The following is a 23,521-nucleotide window of genomic DNA, read 5'->3' as shown; positions in this document are numbered from 1 at the left end:
GAAAGCCTTCCTCTACCTCCAGCCCACCTCTTTCACTGCCAACCCACCTCCCTGGCTCTGGTGCCAAGCTGTCCCACAACTGTGGAAAAATGTAAGCCGCCACTTACCCCCAGCAGCTGCCTGCGCTCGTGCAGTGGGCGGATGGTTTCTTACCTCCACATTTAAGCACTTTCATCTTCAGGCTACCATCACCACGCTGCCAACATTCAAACCTGGCGCACAAAATTATCAAGGCGACGTCAGGAGAAGTGCTCCAATCTGGCAGTGGGGGAAGCTCCCATGCTTCTCTCCAAAATCCGGCTAACGTGTTGTGCGGAGAAGGCAGCCCGACGTACCATGTCCGTGACATGGGCCAATGGGAGAGAAGCCGGAAGAGGTGGTTGTAAACAGTTGCAGTGTGGTGGGAGGAGAGCTCCGAATCGCAGCCGGCATGCTGCAGCTGAAAGACTCGGAGAGCAGCCCTGTGGCCCTGCTGCCAAGTGAGGCCAATAGCATGGAGGTGCCCTTTACTCCCCCGGCCCCCCAGCTCCACCCTACGGTTCTTAAACATTCCCGACCCGACCCTGCAGGAGTACTTCCTGTTCCGGGTGCTACTGCTCTCTGCCGCCAGCCTCCTGCTCCTCTCATCCGGTGTCTGCTGGAGGTAAGGGTTTGGAGGTGGGCTGCAAGGGAAGGGAAGCCGGTTCTTGGGGTGGACTCACTCGCTAATCGAGTCAATGCTCATTTTGCAAGTTAAAGTTTGCTTGAGTGTTTTGCTTGTTTTGCAAAACACCCGCAAACCGTATTACTCGCAAACCGAGGTTTGACTGTATTAAAAAATTTATTATACCGCCTAATCAGGCTTCCATATGGCATCTTCCCTCTATGTCCTTTTCATAAACTGTCTATCCTGTGCCCCTTCTCTCTTTTGTACATGATTCATTCAGCTTCATTCCCTCTACATTTTTTTCCTCTCTCTCTCTGTCTCCACCCCCTCCCCTAAGCATCTTTCTCTTCTCTTTTCCTTCCTTCCTTCCTTCCTTCCTACCTACCCTACCCTACCCCATGGTCTGGCATCTCTGTCTCCTTCCTTTCTCTCCCCCATGCCCTGCATCTCTCTCCTCTCCTTCTCTTCCATCTCTTCCTTCCCCTCAACGGTATGGCATCTCATCTCCTTCCTTTCCCCTTGGTTAGGTATATGGCCCCTTCCTTCCCCCAATGCCCTGGCATCTCTCTCCTTTCCTTCCTTTCCATCTCTCCCTCCTCTACATGCTCTGGTATCTCCTCTCCTTCTTTTCCCCTTGGTCTGGCATCTCTGTCTCTTTCCCTTTCCTTCATGCCCTCCACTGCATCCAGTATGTCCTCCTCTCCCTAAGAGATTCTATGTACTTCTCCTACACTTTTTCGAATTCAGACACAGTCTCTATCTCCATCACCTCTACCGGGAGACTATTCCACACATCTACTACCCTTTCTGTAAAAAAGTATTTCCTTAGATTACTCCTGAGCCTATCACATCTTAACTTCATCCTATGCCCTCTCATTCCAGAGCTTCCTTTCAAATGAAAGAGACTTGCCTCATGCACATTTATGCCATGTAGGTATTTACATACGTTTTGTGAAAAAGCAAAAAGTGAACAACTAAACTTAAATACAAAAAGTGAGTGAAAAGCTCACGAGGTGGGGTGTCAGATATGACCAATCCAAGCAATAGTGCTTTCAGAGGTCTAGCAGTTCTTCATTTATCAGTGAGTGAAATCAGACGCCGCGGCCATTTTTCAGAAGCCGCTCTTCAATACATTTAGGATATTTTCAATTATGCAGGTTAGTACTTTCTATAGTTATTCTGCTTTTGTATAAGACTGGTCTTCTTTCTCTAATGGGCTGTTTTGTCTTATTGTTTTCTTGTAGTGCCCCTGCCTTGACAAAGCTCCGCGAAACGCGTCGGCAGAGGGGAGCACTAAGTGAATGTCGGAACATAAGACATGCTCTCTCAATGCCTATCATGAATTGAAGATAAGTTCTTATAAGATAAACCTTTTTGAATACACACATGAATATATATATATATAAAAAATCGTTATATATAAGAAGACACACATGAATATAAAAACTCAAAAAAATTACTCTATATATATGAGGACAGAGGGGGATGAATGAAGAACTGCTAGACCTCTGAAAGCACTATTGCTTGGATTGGTCATATCTGACACCCCACCTCGTGAGCTTTTCACTCACTTTTTGTATTTAAGTTTAAATGTAGGTATTTAAACATCTCTATCATATCTCTCCTCTCCCACCTTTCCTTCAAAAGTATACATGTTGAGATCTTTAAGTCTTTCCCCATATGCCTTATGATGAAGACCACTAACCATTTTAGTACACTTCCTCTGGATTGACTCCATCCTGTTTATATCTTTTTGAAGGTGTGGTCTCCAGAATTATACAAATACGTCAAATGAGGTCTCACCAGAGTCTAATACAGGGGCATCAATACCTCCTTTTTCCTACTAGTCATACCTTTCCCTATGCATTCTAGCATCCTTCTAGCTTTCACCGTCACCTTTTCAACCTATTTGGCCTCCATAAGACCATCACATACTATCACACCCAAATCCCGCTTCTCTTTCGTGCACAAATGTTTTTCACCTCCCTAAACTGTACCTTTCCCTCAGGTTTTTCCATTCCAAATGCATGACTTTCCATTTGTTAGCATTAAATCTTCCTCATGTTATTCACACCATCAGGAGTGTCTACTTTATTGCAGATTTTGGTATCATCCACAAAGAGGCAAATCTTACCTGACAGCCTTTCAGCGATATCGCTTACAAAAATGTTAAAAAGAACAGGCTTAAGAACCGAACCTTGAGGCACCAGAGTGATCTCCATTTTCCATTACCCTCTGTCACCTTCCACTCAACCAGTTCCTGAACCAGTCCATCACTTTGGGGCCCATACTGAGGGCATTCAGTTTATTTGATGTCTGTGTGAAACACTGTCAAAGGCTTTGCTAAAATCTAAATACACCACATCTAGCGTACTCCCTCTATCCAATTCTCTGGTTACCCAGTCAAAGAAATTGATCAGATTTATCTGACAAGACCTGTCTCTAGTGAATCTATATTGCTTCAGGTCCTGTAATTCACTGGATTCCAGAAATGTCACTATTCTGAATAATAATAATAATTTTTCAGAGGTTAGGGGATAGTTACTTGCAATTAAAAAATGTTGAGAAACACTACTCTAGGGAATAAAATCAGTTTGGGTGACTTGAACCCATAGATCCTGCTCACCTTCTTTTTCTCAAATCAGCACTCCAATGTATCCTCAGGCTGGGCTGAGGCAGGCATGGAAGCCTTTAACACCAGTGAAGACTCTGATTGCAGTAGCCCCAAAAGCGCTCATCTATGCATAGCCTAGATCTCCTCCTGTAGACTCTGTGCAGGTACCAAAAGAGACATCTTCAAGGAAGATGTACCTATTGTTCTGGGAGATCTCAATGTCAAGACATGCCTACGAAGATACATCCTTTGAATGGAAAGAGAATGATCATTTGGGTATCAACGCTTACTATGCATCGAAGTTGATGCCTGGAAGGATACAGTGGTATGCCTAGAAGGGGAAGAACTTTTGTGCTTCTTAGCTTTCTATGCTATGTCCTTTGATACTCATGGCATCGATGAAGATGATATAGAGTCCCGGCACTACAAGGAGCCCAACAAACATCACTCAATAAGTTCAAGTCAGATTGTAAAACATTCCTGTTCAAAAATGCTTACTCATAATTTATCTTTCCAATTCCAAGTTACTTTAATCCTGCTCCTCAGCCTTAGCACTGAAGACAGAATTCTGCTCCTTATGTACTAACCCCACTACTATCCTATCATATTTTGGAGTTCCATCTTCCTTTCCTGAAAATCATATCTCTATTTATCCACCTTACACTCTTTTCTATATATTTTTTTACACTGTATGCCGCTTAGGAGGTTTAATCTGCTCTGCGACATAGTAAATAATAAATAAACTTGGAAACTCCTGATGTGGTATTGATGCAACTGATGCTGATGTTGATGTCTGGGTTATAGGATGCTAAGAGTTGGGTTCTGAGTCCCCTTCCATGCTTGATGTCGATGTTGACATGGTACCGAAAGGTTTTTTGAATTGAAGTTTTTGGGCTTTGAGTGACCTCTTTTGCATATGAAGACAGAGGATACAGTTTGTGTCCTGATTATCAGAGCTGAAAAGTTCCCAATTACATTAGGAGCATTTCTCAAAGCTGCTTGGTACATCTATGTCAGGGGTGGGCAACTCCGGTCCTCGAGGGCCAGAATCCAGTCGGGTTTTCAGGATTTCCCCAATGACTATGCGTGAGATCTATTTGCATGCACTACTTTCAATGCATATTCATTGGGGAAATCCTGAAAACCCGACAGGATTCCAGCCCTCGAGGTCCGGAGTTGCCCACCCTTGGTCTATGTCATGGAAGGGAAAGCGGCTGGCGCAAAGTCAAAGTCAATGGCCTGGGGAGCTTGAGTTAAAAGTATCCCAAAACCATCGATGTACTCAGGAATAAAAAAGGAGCCAAGGTGGCTCAAAGGCCAAAAACGAAAAACAAAATTAAACCAAAGTCGGTAGAAATAGAGGAACTTAATAAAAACAAATACTTATAACAAAAACTATACAAAATAAAGATGGGATGGCACACAAGTCAAAAAGTTTGAAAATACTACTAAGAGAACAATGAAGATACAGCTTCTCAGATTCATGGCAAACTAAGAAATGATGGTCCCGTGAGTTGACGTTGGGTAGGAAGGCACTAGCACATGCTCAATATGGGAAATGCCTTTAAAAATTTAAAGTGACAGCACGTTTGGTAGTGTCCATACCAGGTTCCATGGACGACGTCATCCACGAATGAGAATATTATGCTTGCTTATTCTCAGAGTAGAAGAGTTACATAGAGGGAGCACTTAGCTTTAAATGGTTAACAGTTGAATGTCTAGCTTCAGAGTACTGTACTGTATAACTGTAAAATCCAACATATTTCCATTAAATCTATGTAGAAATAACATTTTTACAACATAGATTGTATAATGAGATCATTAGCTTTATGCATATTTTACTATTACTACCACATTGTAACTATAAATAATAGTTATTGAAAATATCAGGAAAAAGATTGTAAAAAAAAAAAAAAATGGTGAGTGTAATGAAAGGATAGATTTTCTGTCTCTGTCTATGAAAGGACACATTTGAAAAGGACACACATATTTTATGTCTTTTGTTCCTGCCTGTGCTGGAAGTAATCAAATGTAGAATGTTGGGTGTTTGCTCTCCTAATGGTTTGGGAAGAGGTCATTTAATTTATGTTAACTAGGTTAGTTGTCTGAGACAGGAAGGCTCAACCCCCCACAGCTCTTAACACCTTTAAGATTTAAACAATGAAGTACATATCCTGTTCACGCACCCCTTCCCCTCTCTTGTCCATCCCCTTTTGTTGTGATAGTTACCACTGACCCATGTAACAGATATATAAATGTTTTGCAGACTCATAATAAATCAGGCAAAGAATCTCTTTAGAATACTGGCTACCTATATTTCTTTCTAAGGGGAATTGCCTCCAGATGACAGAATATTTTGCAGAACGATTTCGGGGCCTAGAAATGGATCCTGTTCGTTTCAATTTGGGGGCTACGTCCGTGATGGACTTGACATTACCAATATTTTGTGAGTATTTCTGAATTTTGAATTCTGTTCTTTAATACTCACAGGTATTGGCATCATGTTCCAACCCTTTATTTAAATTGTAGGGTTTTCGGTAAACCCGCCGCGGTTACTGTCCTTTTGGCAAGGACACTGTCCTTTTGGTAAGGACAAATATTAATGTGGAGTTTTCGGTAAATTCCTGCCGCGAAAATAAGCAGCTGCCATTCTTTCGGGAAGAATGAAATTAAGTGAAGACTTTTGGAAAGTCTCTATTGTGGATTTATAGAAACGTCTGTGCATTCTGTCATCTGTGCTATTCTTTGCATGCGCTTTCTCGTCTATTGCTTAGATAAGATTTTATAGAGTATAAGATTATATTGTATATTATTAATGTACCTCGCTTATAAGGTAAGGTAAGCGAAAATTTCTGCATTGTTATATTGTTTTTGTTATTGAAAAAATTCCTGCATTGTGATATTGTTTTTCTAATGGGTCATAAAGACACTTAGGATTTTCCACCTCCTAGACAGATGAGACTTTGTTCGCTTCAGTAATAATAATAATAATGGTAATGGCTTTGTTCTTCTATACCACCACAATCTTGCGACTCTGGGCGGTTTGCATTTAAGAGAGCTGAACATTCAGCGATTTACAATATGTAGAGGGAGTACAGAGTACACAGACTATTGGGAATCAAAATTACAAAATATAATGTTTGCTAAGAATTTCGGAGCTGACCTGTAAAGAAAAATCACAGCTTTCCTGAAAAAAAAAAAAAAAAAAGGGAAAAAATTAGGGTAGTTTTTATGAGTTTTCTAAAGGCATTGTAGGTCAGTTCGGCTTTATTAATGTGACTGTCTAGCCAATGTTGTGGTTTATTTGCTTGGAGCATGAAGGTTCTGTCCAGAAAGGTTTTGTATTTACAATTGGTTATGCTTGGGTTTGTAGAAACATGTGCAGGAGAACTTGAATAGTGTTCTTGCCTCGGCTGACAGCCAGTGCAGTGGTTTGTGATGGGAGATGACATGGTCATTCTTTTTTTTGATCCATGTATCAAGCGGACAGCTGAGTTCTGAGTGATACCCAAATAAACGATATTACAATAGTCCAGGGTAGAAAGCACTAGTGATTGCACTAGTAATCTAAACGAAGGTCTTTTATATGTAGCGTTGAATTGGTAATTTTATCCGTTGGGCTTGCAAGGAAGATTTTTGTTTTTTTCTGTGTTAAGTTTCAGTTTGAAGTTGCTTGTCCAATGTTCTATTTCAGTCATTATATGAGTAATGTATTTTGAGATTTCATTTGTTATGCTGTTAGGATGGAGATGTCGTCTGCATATATTGTGGCGGGGCCGGGGTTAAGCCTAGCGCTGGCAACCCAGCTCCCGCCCCAGGCGTGGGGACCAGGCGCTCCCAGGAGGATTCCCACTGGGAAACAGTGAAATAATTAGTGGAGGCTGCATTAGTGGTAAAGTTCAGCTTTTCTTTTATTTCCCTCAGTTTACAGCACTAGGGTTCCAGCAGTCCCTCTGTGTTGAGGAGACTTAGACAAAAACATACTTTCATACAGTCCAGCCTGCTGTCCAGGCAGAAAGGCCAAGGAATAAAACCAAGAGCGTTTTCTCCTGATTTTGCTTTTTCTGTTTGAGAAATCTTTAGGAGGCTTTAGCACTGTCCCACCTGAGGCCCAGTGCCCCCACTGCCCCGGACTCCCATGGTAGGGTTGGGGAACTTTATTACCCAACCATTTCAGACTGCTCTTAAGGGTTAAGAATTCTCGGGACTCTAAGTTCCGTGCAAGCTTTCGGGAGAGGTTAATTACAGGTTCTCACCTCCGGCTTTCCTCTCAGGCTCTAAGTAATTTATTCATACTAGTTCACAGTTAGACTAAGGGAGAAAGAACGCTATGGTTTCTGTCCTTGCCTCTCTGCCTTGCCCTACCTGTTGGCTCTTAGTGATAGGCACAGGGTTACTAGGCAGTTTCCTGGGCTTAGGAATAGGGACAGCCCTTTGCAAGGCAGGGTTTAAAACCGGGTTTAAACTGCTGACAGGCACTTCCCTGTCACAATATGTATTGGATCAGGTTTGGTTTTTGCAGTGGGTGTCCTAGAGCTGATTCTGTGGCAGTCTTTGTCCTTTGTTGTAGTGACAAGCAGGCTGACTAGTTTTCAGCACTGTTTGTAGGCCAGTAGGTTTCAGGTTTGTTTGGGGAACTTACAGAAACAAAATGAAAAAGGGTAGAAATACATTTGTGTAATTATTAAAACAGACAGTCAGAAAGGCATATATTTAAAAACAAAGCAAAACAAATTATAATGAAAAAGAAAGAGAAGGATGAAAACAAAAGGGAGGAAACAAAAAATAAATAATCTAGCACTTTGTAGAAAAGATTAAAATGAATAAGAAAAGCAAGGAGCAAAGTCCCATTACAGTCCTTAAAAGGACTATTATACTCCAAATGCGTCTTTAAAAAGAAAGGCCTTCAAGCTAGTTTTAAATTTATCAAGTGATGAACTTTATTAGTATGCACGGTGCCAAGGTGTTTTAAAGAGGGAATGGATAACAGGTTTTGATAAGAAGAATGTAATGTGCGATGCAGGTTGTGGGAGATTAATAACCTGTTGATGAAATCAGGTAGACCGGAAGCTATGGTTTTATGTATCAAGTTTCAAGTTTATTAGGTGACATGATCAAATTTTTGAGCTTTTAAGGTGAAATGATTTTAATGGCAGTATTTTGAATAATTTGGAGGCAATTGTCTTAAAGAGGGTCAGGATAAATTAACTTTAATTAATACAGGGGCCAGAATTAGTTTTACAGATAGAGCAAGAAAAATATGGAAATTTGTGAGATTCAGGTTTCAAGTTTATTTTTAACTTATTGAATAGCTTAATTTAATTTGCTAAGCGATTTACAAATCAAGTTTCAAGTTTCAGGTTTATTATTTTTCTTGATTAATCGCTTAATCAAATTCTAAGCGATGAACATATTAAAATATAGTCAAATAAGGACAATACAATACAAAAACAAACTTTAAATAATAACATTGGGTAAAATAAATTTTCCTAAATCCTGCTCATTCCGCAGATAAATGGGAAGATCGTTCCAAGTTTGAGGAGCAGTTACAGAAAAAAAAATAAATTGACGTCTAGTGTTAATAATTTTAAGTGATAGAATGGTTAATAAGTTTTGCTCATTAGACCTCAGGGTTCTGTTTGAATGATAAGGAATTAAATGTTTAAATATGAATGCTGGGGTCTTATGAAGAAGAGATTTAAAAAACAAGCAGACAGAGTTTGTACGTTATCCGAAATTAACTGGAAGCCAATGTGCATCTATCAAAAGGGGTGTAACATGGTCATATTTTCTATGAGTTTAATGGATATGTTCTGACATAGGAATTTTGCAATAGATCGTATCCTACGTAATCTGTAAAATGTAGATTTAATTATAGTGCTAATATGATCATAAAAAAACAAAAGGTGTACATGAGCCTGACATATTGACATACAAACTAACAGATGCATAAGGAAGAAAGGGCAGAACTACAATTGTATTAATAGAACACAAGGGAAGACGTGAATGGTGAGGGCAATAGGAATAGGGAATAAATAAATTAAAGGCGTCTTTAAAAAGGAAGCTCTTCAGATTGCTTTTAAAATGGTTTAGGTCATTTTCTTCTTCAATAATTCTTTATAATTGTTTCTAATCCTACAAGTTTATATCTTGGTGAGAAAAGTGGCACACTCACCCCTGAGATAGAAGGGAAGTCCAGAAACTAAACAGAAATTTTCCTACAGACCAAAGTGCCAGGTGCCAAGAGCTAATTCAGCGGGAGAACTAATTCAGAATGAATTTACCTACCTATTTTACTTTCAGTGATGGAATTGTTAAGAGTTTTTGATTAATGGATCTTAAAGAACGTGATATACTATGGGGAGTAAATAGTTATTAATGAATTGGGGTTCGTTCAAAGACAAACTAAAAGTAGGATTTTAAAGGTAGTGCGATGAGTAACAGGAATCCAATGTGATTCGATCAGGATTGCAGACAGAGCTTGATAGGTGTGGAAGAGGCTTAATGAGTCTTAGTGCCCATGCAAATATGGATTCCCTACTTATTCAGACTTTCCTTTCTAACCTCCGTTCTCCTTTGCAGATTCTGGTCAAACAAATGATTTCAGAATGGCCCACTAGTTCTCGTGCATAATTTCAGATTGAAAAAAGGAGCAGTGCGGGGTTTGAACCCCCAAGCCTCAGGTTCCTTAGGCTGTAGCGCTAACCACTACGCAACACTCTCCTACGCTTTGAGATCTCTAAGCCTTGGGAAATCCTGCATTATTAGGGCCAGCTACCTACCTGGGGACCGCGCCTGTCCGCTCCTCGCGGAAGAAGGGGTCACGGGTTTCGTAGCGGGTGGGCCCCTGTCTCCGATTGAGATGGTAATAATCCATCTAGAAGTACTGGATGTTTTAATTGCGGAGACCCTGATCACTGGCTTAATCAATGCCCATCTGGCCGGTGCCCAAAGCCGCCCTTCGGACGGACTTTGGTGCAAAGAGGGGAAACCCTGTATACCAGCTGCCCTTGTTATTGTTGACATGTTCTCCCGATAACCTGAAGTTTTTTCCCACTACAAATGAAACTGCTCAGACTATGGTGAACATTTTACTTCGTGAAATCATCCCTAGGTGGGGATGTCCCACACACATCAACAGATAATGGTCCTGCTTTCACTGCCAGAGTATGCAAAGATTTAGCTATCGCATTCCGCATTGAGTGGAAATTTCATCTCCCATATCACCCACAGAGTTTCGGTATTGTCGAACGCATGAACAGGACTATTAAAGATAAAATCTGGAAAGCCACAGCTGGCACATTTGTGAATGGAAAAAATTCCTTCCTATTGTTTTAGCTGAAATTAGGATGTTGCAAAATTAAAATGTGTTTTTCTTTTCTTTTTCTTAGCAGCGGTTCGGATGTATGCATGCCCATCCCAGTTTTGGCACTAGGATATTTCTGGTGTTTTCCAGGGATCCTCTTTGTCACTGCAGAGATAAAGACGATCCAAAGAGACATTAGCTTTTCTAAATATGAGATGGTTATGATATGCATTTCATCTCTGTTTTGTTTTTCTATAACAATGTGTTTATTTGCAGAGTTAAATTCAGCCCTGAACACTTGACAGATGGAAGAATAATGCCGACGCCTCAAAATTTGTGTTTTATGTTGTCTGTGCTATGTGGTCTGTCTTTTGTCTATTTGTTTTGGTTTGAGGGGGTACCCCAGGATATATAATATTGGCCATTTCTAGAGCTAGCTCTTTTCCCACTTTTTACTAGCCCAAATGCGCAATGTTCTTTTTTCCCTATAATTTGCATATGCTAAATGTAGCTTAGTTAGGGGTTATATTTTAAGAAAAGGTTTTATTCTATATCTATATTCTATGGTGCTCACTTGATATGAACCATTCAGTACACATTTCTGACATAATTTTTTAAATACATTCAGTACAGAATTATGGTCTCTCTGAATTACCATTATAGTTATATGCAGCATACAAAAACATATCTTTTTGAAATGTCTGATTAAGAACCTTAAGTACCTGATTATTGTCTGTCTTTTGCCATAACTATAAATGCATTAATATTGTTACATGTTGCCACATTCAGTACAGGCAACTAGTCTCTCTCTCTCTCTCTATGCATTCAGTACAGGCAACCTGATTTCTCTCTCTCTACATTCAGTACAGGCAACATGTTTTCTCTTCCATTTTCTATCTCTTATTTGGATCACACTGGAGTACAACTGCTGAATGATATCGGGACTCTTTTCAAATCCCTCCCTGTATGCACAGACATCATTCCATCTCAAGGGTGAACACCACCAGTTTCCAGTGACTTGAAAGATCCTGTGCAAACATCAGATCCTGTGCAAACATCATTTCATCCCAAGTGTGCATCTCACCCATTTAAAGAGACTGCCGGTTCCTGCTAGACTGTAATTCATCTTCCTGCACCCTGACTGCAAAGACTTTTCCACACATGCTGTACACAATGTTTCCTGTTCATCGGAGAAAGCCACCTTCCTAAGAACGCTTTGCTGTACAATTCCTCCTATTTAACCTATTCTATGGACATTTCAGACTTTACTTCATATGCTGTACATCCACTACCTCTTGGAATGGGGAATGAGACATTCCAAAAGCTGCTGAACTTTACTGAACTCCATACTTACATTGAACAACTTAAGAAAACCTCCAAAGAAGTGAATCATATTATCACTTTTGAAAATGGACAGATTGCACAAACTATAGAAAATTTGCTACGAGACGCTCATGTCTCAGTTTGGGAACTTTTCTTTGGGTATTCGCCCACTACAAACCATGTATTTAATGTTTTAATTCATCCTATCTTAACTATTCTACAAATTTTGCTATGTATTGTTATGATTCTCCTTTGCTGTAGAGTGAAACACGTGTACATTTCTTTTCTCACAAAGTTCCCTCTAGCTTTTAAGGCAGTTATACATGAATTTCCAGTATCTTCTCTGACAACTTGCTAATTTGGTTCTAATTTGGTTTTAATTTGGCATGGCCTATTGCATTACCATTACCAGGGTCAGAGATAATATTATCCCATACTTACATACTCTCTTATGACATCTTTGTATCTTTTTGCCTGGGCCTCCTGAGAAAGTTTCCTACAATCCTTATGCACGTTCACTCGCTCAACGACGGGTAAGATATGGGCATACTGGGATCCCCGCCCAGATTATGGCCTATACGACCTAAGACAGAGGTTTGAACTCATAATGGGAACTGTTCATCTTCATAGCTTGGAGGACAGCTATGATATACTGTTAGAGATTGGCAAGGCATAAGCGAGGCAAGCTGGCTAAGGGTACCACAAGTTTGCTTTCATTTCAAAGAATATGGAAGATGTCAGCATAGCCGTTGCAGGCGTTCAGCATTTTCGGTTGGCATAGCTGGTGTCACCAAAGGCCTATGGGAAATTGTATCAATCTGACTCTGGCATGGGGATGCAGATAGACCCTGAGGGCAGGAAGACGGTTTCAAGTAGTCCTGATTAAATCATGATTAGCTAAAATGTGTTAATGTATTAATCAGAAACTATTGTCCGAGGCATACTGGAAATTTAACTACAGCCTAGTATTTTTTTTTGGAAATTATAGGTATGCTTCACTGTTGCAGCATTAGATTTTTCTTTAGGTGATATTTACTGGCTCTGTGGAGACCTCCGGCTCCGTGTTAAACTACTCAGCCAGTAGATAGGCCAGTGCACTTTAGCTATACATAGATGAGATAGGGGTCCCAGATGAATTCAAGGCCCGAGACCAGGTTAAGGCTAGGTTTGAGTCCCTTATTACTATCAATAAGAATGTTGAACTTAGACCTTCTTATTGTTATAATCTTTATTATTATCTGCACTCTTGTTGCTTATGTAATTTTTAGACTGTTCCTGTGCTGTTTGACTCATTGCAGCCCCTAAAACCCCTCCTCAAGAGACATATCTAGAATATCTCTCCCTCCACGCTCATGCTGTGCATTTATGACGTCATTTTCATGACGTAAGAGGGGATTGTAATGAAAGGATAGATTTTCTGTCTCTGTCTATGAAAGGACACATTTGAAAAGGACACACATATTTTATGTCTTTTGTTCCTGCCTGTGCTGGAAGTAATCAAATGTAGAATGTTGGGTGTTTGCTCTCCTAATGGTTTGGGAAGAGGTCATTTAATTTATGTTAACTAGGTTAGTTGTCTGAGACAGGAAGGCTCAACCCCCCACAGCTCTTAACACCTTTAAGATTTAAACAATGAAGTACATATCCTGTTCACGCACCCCTTCCCCTCTCTTGTCCATCCCCTTTTGTTGTGATAGTTACCACTGACCCATGTAACAGATATATAAATGTTTTGCAGACTCATAATAAATCAGGCAAAGAATCTCTTTAGAATACTGGCTACCTATATTTCTTTCTAAGGGGAATTGCCTCCAGATGACAGAATATTTTGCAGAACGATTTTGGGGCCTAGAAATGGATCCTGTTCGTTTCAGTGAGTACATTAGACTCGGATTAAAGAGTACTATAAAATGAAAGTGGCATTTTACACTTCAGCATTCCATTCCCAGGGTATGCAAAGTTCCGTGGAAAGCACTGTCAGCCAGTGCTGCAGACTAATGATTCTGTAATATCACCTCTAAGGAGATGACTTTCAGACAAGTGGAAACCACAAAAGAAAAACAAATGCAGTCTGTCACAGCAGCAAGATTATCCATCGCAAGTAAAAGGAAACGGCACAGCATGAAAACTCAGCCCCACAGGTAAAATTTGACCTCAGTCATCCAAGGGCCCAGGCTTGGAATAAGGCTGTGCCAAGTTTCTGTGCCGTTAGAGGCTTTATTTTCCACAAAGGAACTCCCCAGTTTCATGTGTGAGTGGGGCTTTACAAAAGCTACTGTCTTGAAAACACTCCAACTGTTTTTCTTCCCTTTCCTCCCTCTACAGCAAAGCACAAACTAGAATATGTAGTATGCGAAGAGCCGCTTAAAATAGGAATTAATGCATGTTAAGTGCTTAAAGTGAATTTTTAAAAAACAGTTAGTTCTTATTAAATATAGTTAGCGTTTTTAAATCCCATTTTACATAGCTAGCATGAAATTTATGTTAATGGGAAGGGAACAGAGAACGCACCTCACAGTTGTGACAGCTAACTATAGGTTCTACTAAAATATCTATAAAGGAAAAGACAGAACTATAGAAGACAGCAGCCCATGACCAGCCATAAAGAAGGAATAAATAATTCTGCTTTTAGCAGCTATCTACTTCTGTAGGTCAAATCCACTAGGATTTTGGTGGTCCAAGACTGATTTCCAGGAACCAGAAAAAAAAAGCCAGGAGTCAGGAACTGGGCCCTGAGCCACAAACAAAAACAGGATTCTCCCCTCCCCCCCCCCCCACACACACACCAGATGTGCATTTCAGTTTGTTTTTCATTTCAACTTAAATGTGGTAAATTTCTACCAAAGGAGGGGGAGGGTCACTTGTAACACAAAAGATTTGCTCAGTTACTCTTCCTACTCAAGGGACAGGTATAAAAGATAGACCAGGAAGTGGAAATGGAAAAATGAAGCTGGAGATTGGAATTGAAATGGGAAGTAATTAAATTTATATGAGGGATCTTCAAAATGTTTCTGCACTTTTACTTTTTTAAACACTATTTATTAAATATCTCAAAAGCAAATTACATCACTTTTCCACATAATCACCCTGTTTTGCAATACGTTTTTCCCAACATCCTACTAACTTCTTAATGCCATCAGAAAAGAATATTTTTGGTTGAGTGCAAAAATATGAAAGTGTTGAAAATATCTGAAGAACCCTCATAGTTCAAAACCAAATGTATCTCTGAATTTTCCTTCTCCTCCTCTTCGATGCCTTCTAACTCAGTTGTCCTGGAGGACCACCAGGCCAATTGGGTTTTCAGGATCGCCCTAATGAATATGCATGAAGCAGATTTGCATACTTGTCACTTCCATTATATGCAAATCTCTCTCATGCATATTCATTAGGGCTAGCCTTAAAACCTGATTGTCCTGGTGGTCCTCCAGGACAGGGTTGTGGACCACTGTTCTAACTCTTTGACAGATATGAGAAACATGCTTTGACAGATACGAGTGAGTGTGTGCATGTATGTGTCACTATATATTCATTTATGCATTTAGCTTACAGTTTTTCCCAAAGCAAGTTACATTCAGGTACATATTTCCCCTGTCTAGTGCTAGAGGGAACTCCAGAGACTATGGAAGAACTTCGAAAGAAAGTGAGCTCAAGGGAATACTGTGAGTTTTTTATGTTTATTAAAATTTAATATTCTGCTGAAGCTAGGGTTATCATATTTTCCCATCCCATTCTGCCCTCCAGCCTTGCCCAGTTCCCCCTCCAGCCCCGCCTTCACAAAGCCTCCTTTTTTCTTCTAGACGAGCTTGTCGCGTCTGGAGAGCCTGGAGCGTGTGCGGATGTGTGTGACGTCATCCGCACCATGCTCAGAGGCCCTCTAGATGCAGCCGGAGCTCATCAGAGCTTTCCAAAACCCAGACAAATGCCAGGTTTTGGAAAGTCCATCAGGAAACCCAGACAGTCCTCTAAAAAGAGGACATGTCCAGGTTTCCTGGACATCTAGTAACCCTAGCCGAAGCTAACAACAGAACCAAGCAAGTACAATCAATTGAAAGAAATAAAACAAAAACAATAGGACAGAATTACTAACATACATACAGCTCAACCACACAAGACATGTAGTCTCTGGGAGTTCTGAATTGATAGGAAATAAGCTCACAGAGGAAGCAATGTGGAAGATGCAAGAAAGCAACAAGGGCTCAGAATAGAGATGAAGGTCCTTAAACAGATTAAACAGCCTGCTGGTGAATGGAAGAAAAGCCCAGATGGTTTGCACAGCCTAGGCAAAGAAAAGAGGAAGAGAGAAACAAGAAATCAGAGCTTGCCACCTGGATGTCTCACCGCCATCTAAAACTGAATATGGCTGAAACAGAGTTAATCATCTTCCCGCTTAAACCTACCTTTCCGCTTCCCTAATTCTCTGTCTCTGTGGACAACACTCTCATTCTTCCTGTTTTGTCTGCTCACAATCTTTGACTCCTCTATCTCCTTCACTGCCCAGACACAACATATCACTAAAACCTGCTGCTTCTTCCTCTATAATATTGCCCAAATCCGACCCTTCCTCTCTGAGCACACTACCTTATTCACGCCCTTATGTCCTTTGTCAGAAACAGTCTCCAAAACTGAACACAATAGAGAGCTCTTGAACAAATGGGGTGAAGTTAGGACCCAAAGTGGTGAACTGGATTAGAAACTGGTTGACGGGCAGATGCCAGAGGGTGGTAGTAAATGGAATTCGCTCGGCGGAGGGAAAGGTGAGTAGTGGAGTCCCTCAGGGATCAGTGCTGAGGCCGATCCTGTTCAATATGTTTGTAAGCGACATTGCCGAAAGGTTAGAGGAAAAGTTTGCCTTTTTGCAGATGATACCAAGATTTGTAACATAGTAGACATTGAGGAAGGAGTGGAAAACATGAAAAAGGATCTGCAAAAGTTAAAGGAATGGTCTAATATCTGGCAACTAAAATTCAATGCAAAGAAGTGCAGAGTAATGCATTTTGGGATTAGAAAACAGAAGGAGCCGCAGGGCCGCCATCAGGGCAGTACTACCAGTCCTGCTTTCAGGGGCCCGGAGCTGACAGGGGGCCCGGGCTCCCCCAGGGTCCTAGGCAGTGTTCCCTCTAAGTCGGGAGGAGGTGAGAGGAAGAGGCGGCGGCGGCCTGAATTTTAAAGTTAAAAGATGCAGCGGCGGCTCCTCTCAAGATCCCCGACTGCATTGGACTTCCGACGCAGGTGGGGATTCGTGAGAGGAGCCGCTGCCACGTCTTCAGTGTCCTACCAAGGAGGGGGGGGGTGGCGGTCCACCCCGGCTGTGCACCCGCCCTAAGGCTGCAGTCGGAGAGGAAGTTCGGGCCAGCCAATCGCTGCCTGTCTGGGCGGAACTTCCTCTCCGAAGGCAGAATTGACGTCGGGGGATTGCTGGTTGGCCCAGTGGGATGCAGAGAGAGCTTGGGGCAGCTGCGGCGGTGGCTTTGGGGCCTGTTTCCCGATGATTGCGGCGGTGGCTTTGGGGCCTGTTTCCCCCGATGGTGGCAGCAGTGGCTTTGTGGAGGGTAGGGAGAAAGAAAGGGGGCAGGCAGGGAGACAGAAGGGAAACAGAAAAAAGAAAGGGGGCATCAAGAGGAAAAAAAAGAAAGAAAGGGCAAGGAGAGAGGAAGAAAAAGTTGGGGGAGGGAATGAGGTGTGGAGGAGAGGAAGCATACAGACTGAAAGAAGGGAAGAAAGATTGGATGCACAGTCAGAAGATGAAAGTGCAACCAGAGACTCATGAAATCACCAGACAAGGTAGGAAAAATGATTTTATTTTAAATTTAGTGATCAAAATGTGTCTGAATTTATATATGCTGTCTATATTTTGCACTATGACCCCCTTTTACTAAATCGTAATAGTGTTTTTTAGCGCAGGGAGCCTATGAGCGTCGAGAGTAGCGCTGGGCATTCAGCGCAGCTACCTGCGCTAAAAACTGCTATTCTGGTTTAATAAAAAGGATGGGGGGTATATTTGTCTATTTATGTATGGTTGTTACTGAGGTGACAATGCATAGAGTCATCTGCCTTGACCTCTTTGAAAAAAATCCAGAATAGGAATGATAATTAACATTTTCTCAGCGTATAGTGTGCTTTGTGTTTTTTAATTTTATTGTTGGTAGATCATTTTGACTTGGTCATTTTAAAGTAACTCGCAAGCCCAAAAGGTTTGGGCACCTCTGAGTTAGAGCGTTGAAACTGTGTATTTCTATTTTATCCCCCTTTTACAAAACTGTGGAGCGTTTTTTAGCGCCAGCCATGGTGGTAGCAGCTCTGATACTCAGAATACTATGAGCATCAGGGCTGTTACCACTTTGGCTAAAATCCACACTACAGTTTTGTAAAAGGGTGAGGGGTTAGTTTGTGATGACATATTCCATACTAGGCGAAGGTGTTTTCTGTGTTCTGTGTGTTCGAAAGACATGGTTTTCTGTTAGGATTGATGGTGTAGGATTGATCTGTGCTGGTATGGCTTGTTTAGTTTTACAATGGGTGTATTGATGTACTGCTCACTGCAATATGTAAGATGCTGCCTTTTCCTAGGTACTCATGTGTGACGTGTGGTTTGTTACTAAAAATCATGTTTTTCTTACAGATGGGGGGGGTGCCAAAAAATGATGGGCCCCGGGTGTTATGAGAGATTTTGAGAATTAATCATTATCTTATATTGATTAACATAAGAATTACAAAAAATTCATTCACATAAAAATTATAAAATATTATTTAAATAATTTATATACAGGGGTTTTTGACCTGTGATGAAAACTAACCCCAATTGGTTACGATCTATTTGATTGCAGTCCAGGGGTTTTTTGAGGTCATTTCTCCTCTGTTTTAAATGCACATTATATGCAACATTTAGTGTTCCACATTATTTGTTAATCTTAGGATTTTTTTGGACACTTGATTACGTTTCCACTTTTTTCTTCAGTTGATACATATGCTAGGTACTCCACTGTATGTAAAGATACCAGAAAGCTGGCGTAGCAAAAACTTTAAGTAAATTGTTATTCTTCTAAGCTTTGAGTATTTAACCCTCCCACAATCTCACGGGCACAAGTTTCAAGTTTATTGAGATTTTGATTTAAATGCAATATCAAATATTTTCAATGCGTATAACAAAAATAAATTTGGGGAAATAAATAAAACCATTTGAACGATAAACATACAAACATATCCATAGATGATTAAAATTACATAAGGAGTACAAGGATAAATAAACTATATTTGTTTAAAAATGCGTCCTCCGCGCCTGCTCATAAATTTGTGGAGTATGTAACTTGTCGCTCATGCATATTTTTTTTTTGCACACACCTCATCAATCCTTAGAGGGAACATTGGTCCTAGGCCACCATAGCACAAATTCCTGTATTATGCTTCTGCTGTGCACAACAATAAACAATAAACACTGCTGTCATACTTTTTTTTGTCCCCTGCCGATTTCCTGATAGCACCCCCCCGGACAAAAGTGGGGGGAAGGGGTGCGTGGGGGGGGCCCAATAGGATTGCTCAGTAAGGGGCCCAGAAATTTCTGATGGCGGCCCTGAGGAGCCGTATATGCTGGGAGGTGAGAGGCTGATATGCATGGATGTGGAGAGGGAGCTTGGGGTGATAGTGTCTGAAGATCGAAAGGCAAAGAAACAGCATGACAAGGCGGTGGTTGTTGCCAGAAGGATGCTGTATAGAGAGAGGCATGACCAGTAGAAGAAAGAAGGTATTGATGCCCTTGTACAGGTCGATGGTGAAGCCCTACTTGGGAGTACTGTGTTCAATTTTGGAGACCGTGTCTGGCAAAGGACATAATAAGACTTGAAGTGGTACAGAGGAAGGCGACGAAAATGGTAAGAGGTTTGTGCCAAAAGACATATGAGGAGATACTAGAAGCCCTGAATATGTATACCCTAGAGCAGGGGTGTCAAAGTCGATCCTCGAGGGCCGCAATCCAGTTGGGTTTTCAAGATTTCCCCAATGAATATGCATGAGATCTTTGTGCATGCACTGCTTTCAATGCATATTCATTGGGGAAATTCTGAAAACCCGACTGGATTGCGGCCCTCGAGGACCGACTTCGACACCTGTGCCCTAGAGGAAAGGAGGGACAGGGGAGATATGATTCAGGCATTCAAATACTTGAAAGGTATTAACTTAGAACAAAATCTTTTCCACAGAAAGGAAAATGGTAAAACCAGAGGGCATAATTTGAGGTTGACGGTGGTAGACTTAAGAGTAATGTTTGGAAATTCTTCTTTATGGAGAGGTTTGTTGATGCATGGAATGCACTCCTGAGGGAGGTGGTGGAGAGGAAAACGGTGACAGAGTTCAAACAAGCGTGGAATGAACACAGAGAATCTCTAATCAGAAAATAATGGGTATATATTGAAGGAAATAAGGCCAGTACTGGACAGACTTGCACAGTTAAGAACATAAGAATTGCCAATGCTGGGTCAGACCAGAGGTACATCGTGCCCAGCAGTCCACTCCTGTTGCAGCCCGTAGGACAAAGACCAGTGCCCTAACTGAATCTAGCCTTACCTGCATACTTTCTGGTTCAGCAGGAACTTGTCTAACTTTGTCTTGAATCCCTGGAAGGTGTTTTCCCCTAAAACAGCCTCTGGATGAGCATTCCAGTTTTCCACCACTCTCTGGGTGAAGAAGAATTTCCTTACGTTTGTACGGAATCTATTCCCTTTCAACTTTAGAGAGTGCCCTGTATTTATCTACTAAGTATATTCCCTTCATTATCTTGAATGTCTCAATCATGTCCTCTCTCAGTCTCCTCTTTTCAAGGGAGAAGAGGCCCATTTTGTCTAATCTCTCACTGAACAGCAACTCCTCCAGCTCTGGACCCTTTCAAGTAATACCATGCCCTTCTTTAAGTACAGTATTCCAGGTGGGGGTGTACCATGGCTCAGTACAGCAGCATGATAACCTTCTCCGATCTGTTCGTGATCCCCTTCTTAGTCATTCTTAGCATTCTGTTCGCCCTTTTTGCCGCTGCCACACATTGCGCGGATGGCTTCATCAACTTGTTGGCCAGTACTCCCAAGTCTCTTTCCTGGGTAGTCTCTCCGAGTACTGCACTGGACATCCTGTATTAACCTTTATTGAAGATCGGCATAATATTCGCCACTTTCCAGTCTTCCAGAATCCTTCCCGATTTGATCGACAGATTGGTTGTTAGTTGAAGCAGTTCAGCTATAACCCCTTTCAGTTCCTTGATTACCCTCGGATGGATGCCATCTGGTCCAGGGGATTTATCATTTTTAAGCCTATCAATCTGCCTGCATACCTCTTATAGAAAGACCGTCAACTCAAGTCAGTTTTCGTCTTTGTTTCCTGCTTATAGCCTATTGGCTTCCGGTATGTTGTGGATATCCTCTTCGGTAAATACAGACACAAAAAATGTGTTCAATTTGTTGGCGATGGCTTTGTCCTCCTTTAGCACTCCCTTTATTCCATGGTCATCCAACGGTTTGTGTCCCATATATGAACATTCAGTTGAAGACGGGCTGGGGAGGGCTTCGATAGCTGGGATGGTTAAGATGGGCTGGAGTGAGCTTTGATGGAGACTCCAGTAGATGGAACCAGTCTGTGTGTGACTTTGGTTGTGAGAGGAGCTGAAGAGAGAGCTGCAACTGAGAACCAGAGGCCTGTGGAAGGTGGGAGCTGGGCCTAGCTCTGTGCCCCAGGCAGAGCAATGAAGCCTGGGGGTCCCTTCCCAGGGAAGGTCCTGGTTTGGAGGGCCTACTATGGAAGGAAGGAGGGAACCAGATGGTGAAAAGCCTGGGCCATCAGGCTGGAGGAGGCCAGGAGAGCCAGACCCCAGAGCTCCTAGAGGAAGGGTTCCTGTTCCAGAGTTGACACCAAGGAGCATGAAGGTACAACAGGGGTCTGGCAGGGCCTGGGAGTTGGAGGTGGAGATGGGCAGGCAGAAAGCCCATCTCCACAATCTGTTGATTGTTACAGTGGTAGAGGATATGGAGGACTCACAAGGGTCAGAGGAGGATATTTTCAGTGGGGAGGAGGAGGTGGAGAAGGACATGGATTTGGCCACAAGAGCCATACTAACAGTTAAGGGGATGGCTAGACTGAAGAAAAAGCTGCAGGACTTACAAAAGAAACAATGTATGGTGTCCACTCTGTATAAGTATTTAGGCAACTAACCTGTACAATCCTACTCCACAATAACTGATCTCTAGCGCTGTTAATAACTAGCTTCTAACCTTGTTAATTCTAATTAATTTGTAACATCTTTTAACCATTGTAAACCGCATAGAACTTCACGGTCCTGCGGTATATAAACTGTTATTATTATTATTAAGCTGGCTCCAGAGTAGCAAAAGAAAAAGTATAAGAAAGAACAGCAATACCTTCAGTGGCAAGAGGAGAACTGTATAACAGAAATGGCTGTTATCACAAAAGATGTGTCTAACCCCATGGCTGAAGCATATCAGAACTGAGAGAGAATGGCAGGGCTGCAGGGACACCAGGGGAAATTACAAATAGCAGTTTCTACAGAAGAACCCTGTGCAGTAGCAGGACAGTTAAAAGGGGTGCAGGAAACTCCCACAGCAGTAGAAGAAAAAGCTATCACAGAGGCTACTGGAGAAAAGTTGGGAGACAGCCTGAATTGGTACAGCTGGGGAAAGAGTGCAGTCACAGCAGAACCCGGAGTGGAAGAGGGGCGGACAAAGGAGCACAGGAAGAAGAAATCCACACAAAGAGTGAACTACCTGGAACAAGCAGGAACTGAGAAACTTCATACAGAGTTTGAGCAAGTACAAGCAGGGACTGAGAAACCACAAACAGAGATTGAACTACCACAAACTTTAATAAAAGCACCTGAGGGAGTACTGGAACAGCAGGTAGCTGAGAATAGTTTGCTCAGTAACTTGTTACAATTCTTGGAGGAGGAGGAGAAATGTGGTTTGAAAGTGATTGAGCAGCAGCAGGGATTGGAAACACCTGAGCTCCATCTGCAAGGCACATCCCAGTTAATGGGAGTAGGGCAGAATGCAGCTAAGGGGAGGAGTTCCCAAGAAATGATGGGTGAAATCGTTTGTGTGACTGAGAAAGGGGTGGAGTCTTCTCTGAGCTGTGCTTAGTGAACTCAGCCTAATTCAAAGAACAGAGTACAGCAGAGAGGTGTTTCCAGCATGTTGGAAGGAGTGGAGTGGAGTCAGGAGCTGGAACCTGAGAATATACAGAGAGAAGTACAGCAGGAGGTGGCTGCAGGTGACGAAGCAGCGCTGCCACAACAGCAGCAATGGACAAAGCAAGTTATGCCTTGCTCTAAAGAACTGCAGCTGAAAGAATTGAATGCAGGGCAGTTTGAAGTAGGACAGATCCCTATGGATGTGAATGGGGGTGTTGGGGAGAGGGAGGAGATGGGAGAGGGTGGGGGATCTGAGGGTGGATATGGTGTCCGGAAAGGGGTTAAAAGGGGAATATCTTTTGAAGATGTGGTGGTTGGGGGATTGGGGCAGGGGGTAGGAATTGGGGGAGGGGGAATGCGCAAGGGGAGAGTGGGGGGGAGAAGGGAGGATGGTGGAGGGAATGGTAATGGTTGTGGTGGGTGGGGCAGAGGGGGAGAGGGTGGTATTTTCAA

At 42.0% G+C, this 23,521-nt stretch overlaps 1 long non-coding RNA gene across 1 annotated transcript in view; it reads right to left on the bottom strand.

Annotated features, from left to right (window-relative positions):
* Positions 1 to 22,747, bottom strand: part of LOC117356308 — a 33,617-nt gene extending 10,870 nt beyond the window's left edge. The window contains exon 1 of the long non-coding RNA XR_004538618.1: positions 22,647 to 22,747. This is a non-coding gene — a long non-coding RNA (uncharacterized LOC117356308). The remainder of the gene's footprint in view (positions 1 to 22,646) is intronic.
* Positions 22,748 to 23,521: the final 774 nt, after the last annotated feature.

Source organism: Geotrypetes seraphini, chromosome 1, assembly GCF_902459505.1.
Source record: "Geotrypetes seraphini chromosome 1, aGeoSer1.1, whole genome shotgun sequence".
Lineage (NCBI taxonomy): Eukaryota > Metazoa > Chordata > Amphibia > Gymnophiona > Dermophiidae > Geotrypetes > Geotrypetes seraphini.
The sequence above is the reverse complement of the archived record's forward strand: the minus strand, read 5'-3'. Positions and strand labels throughout refer to the sequence as shown.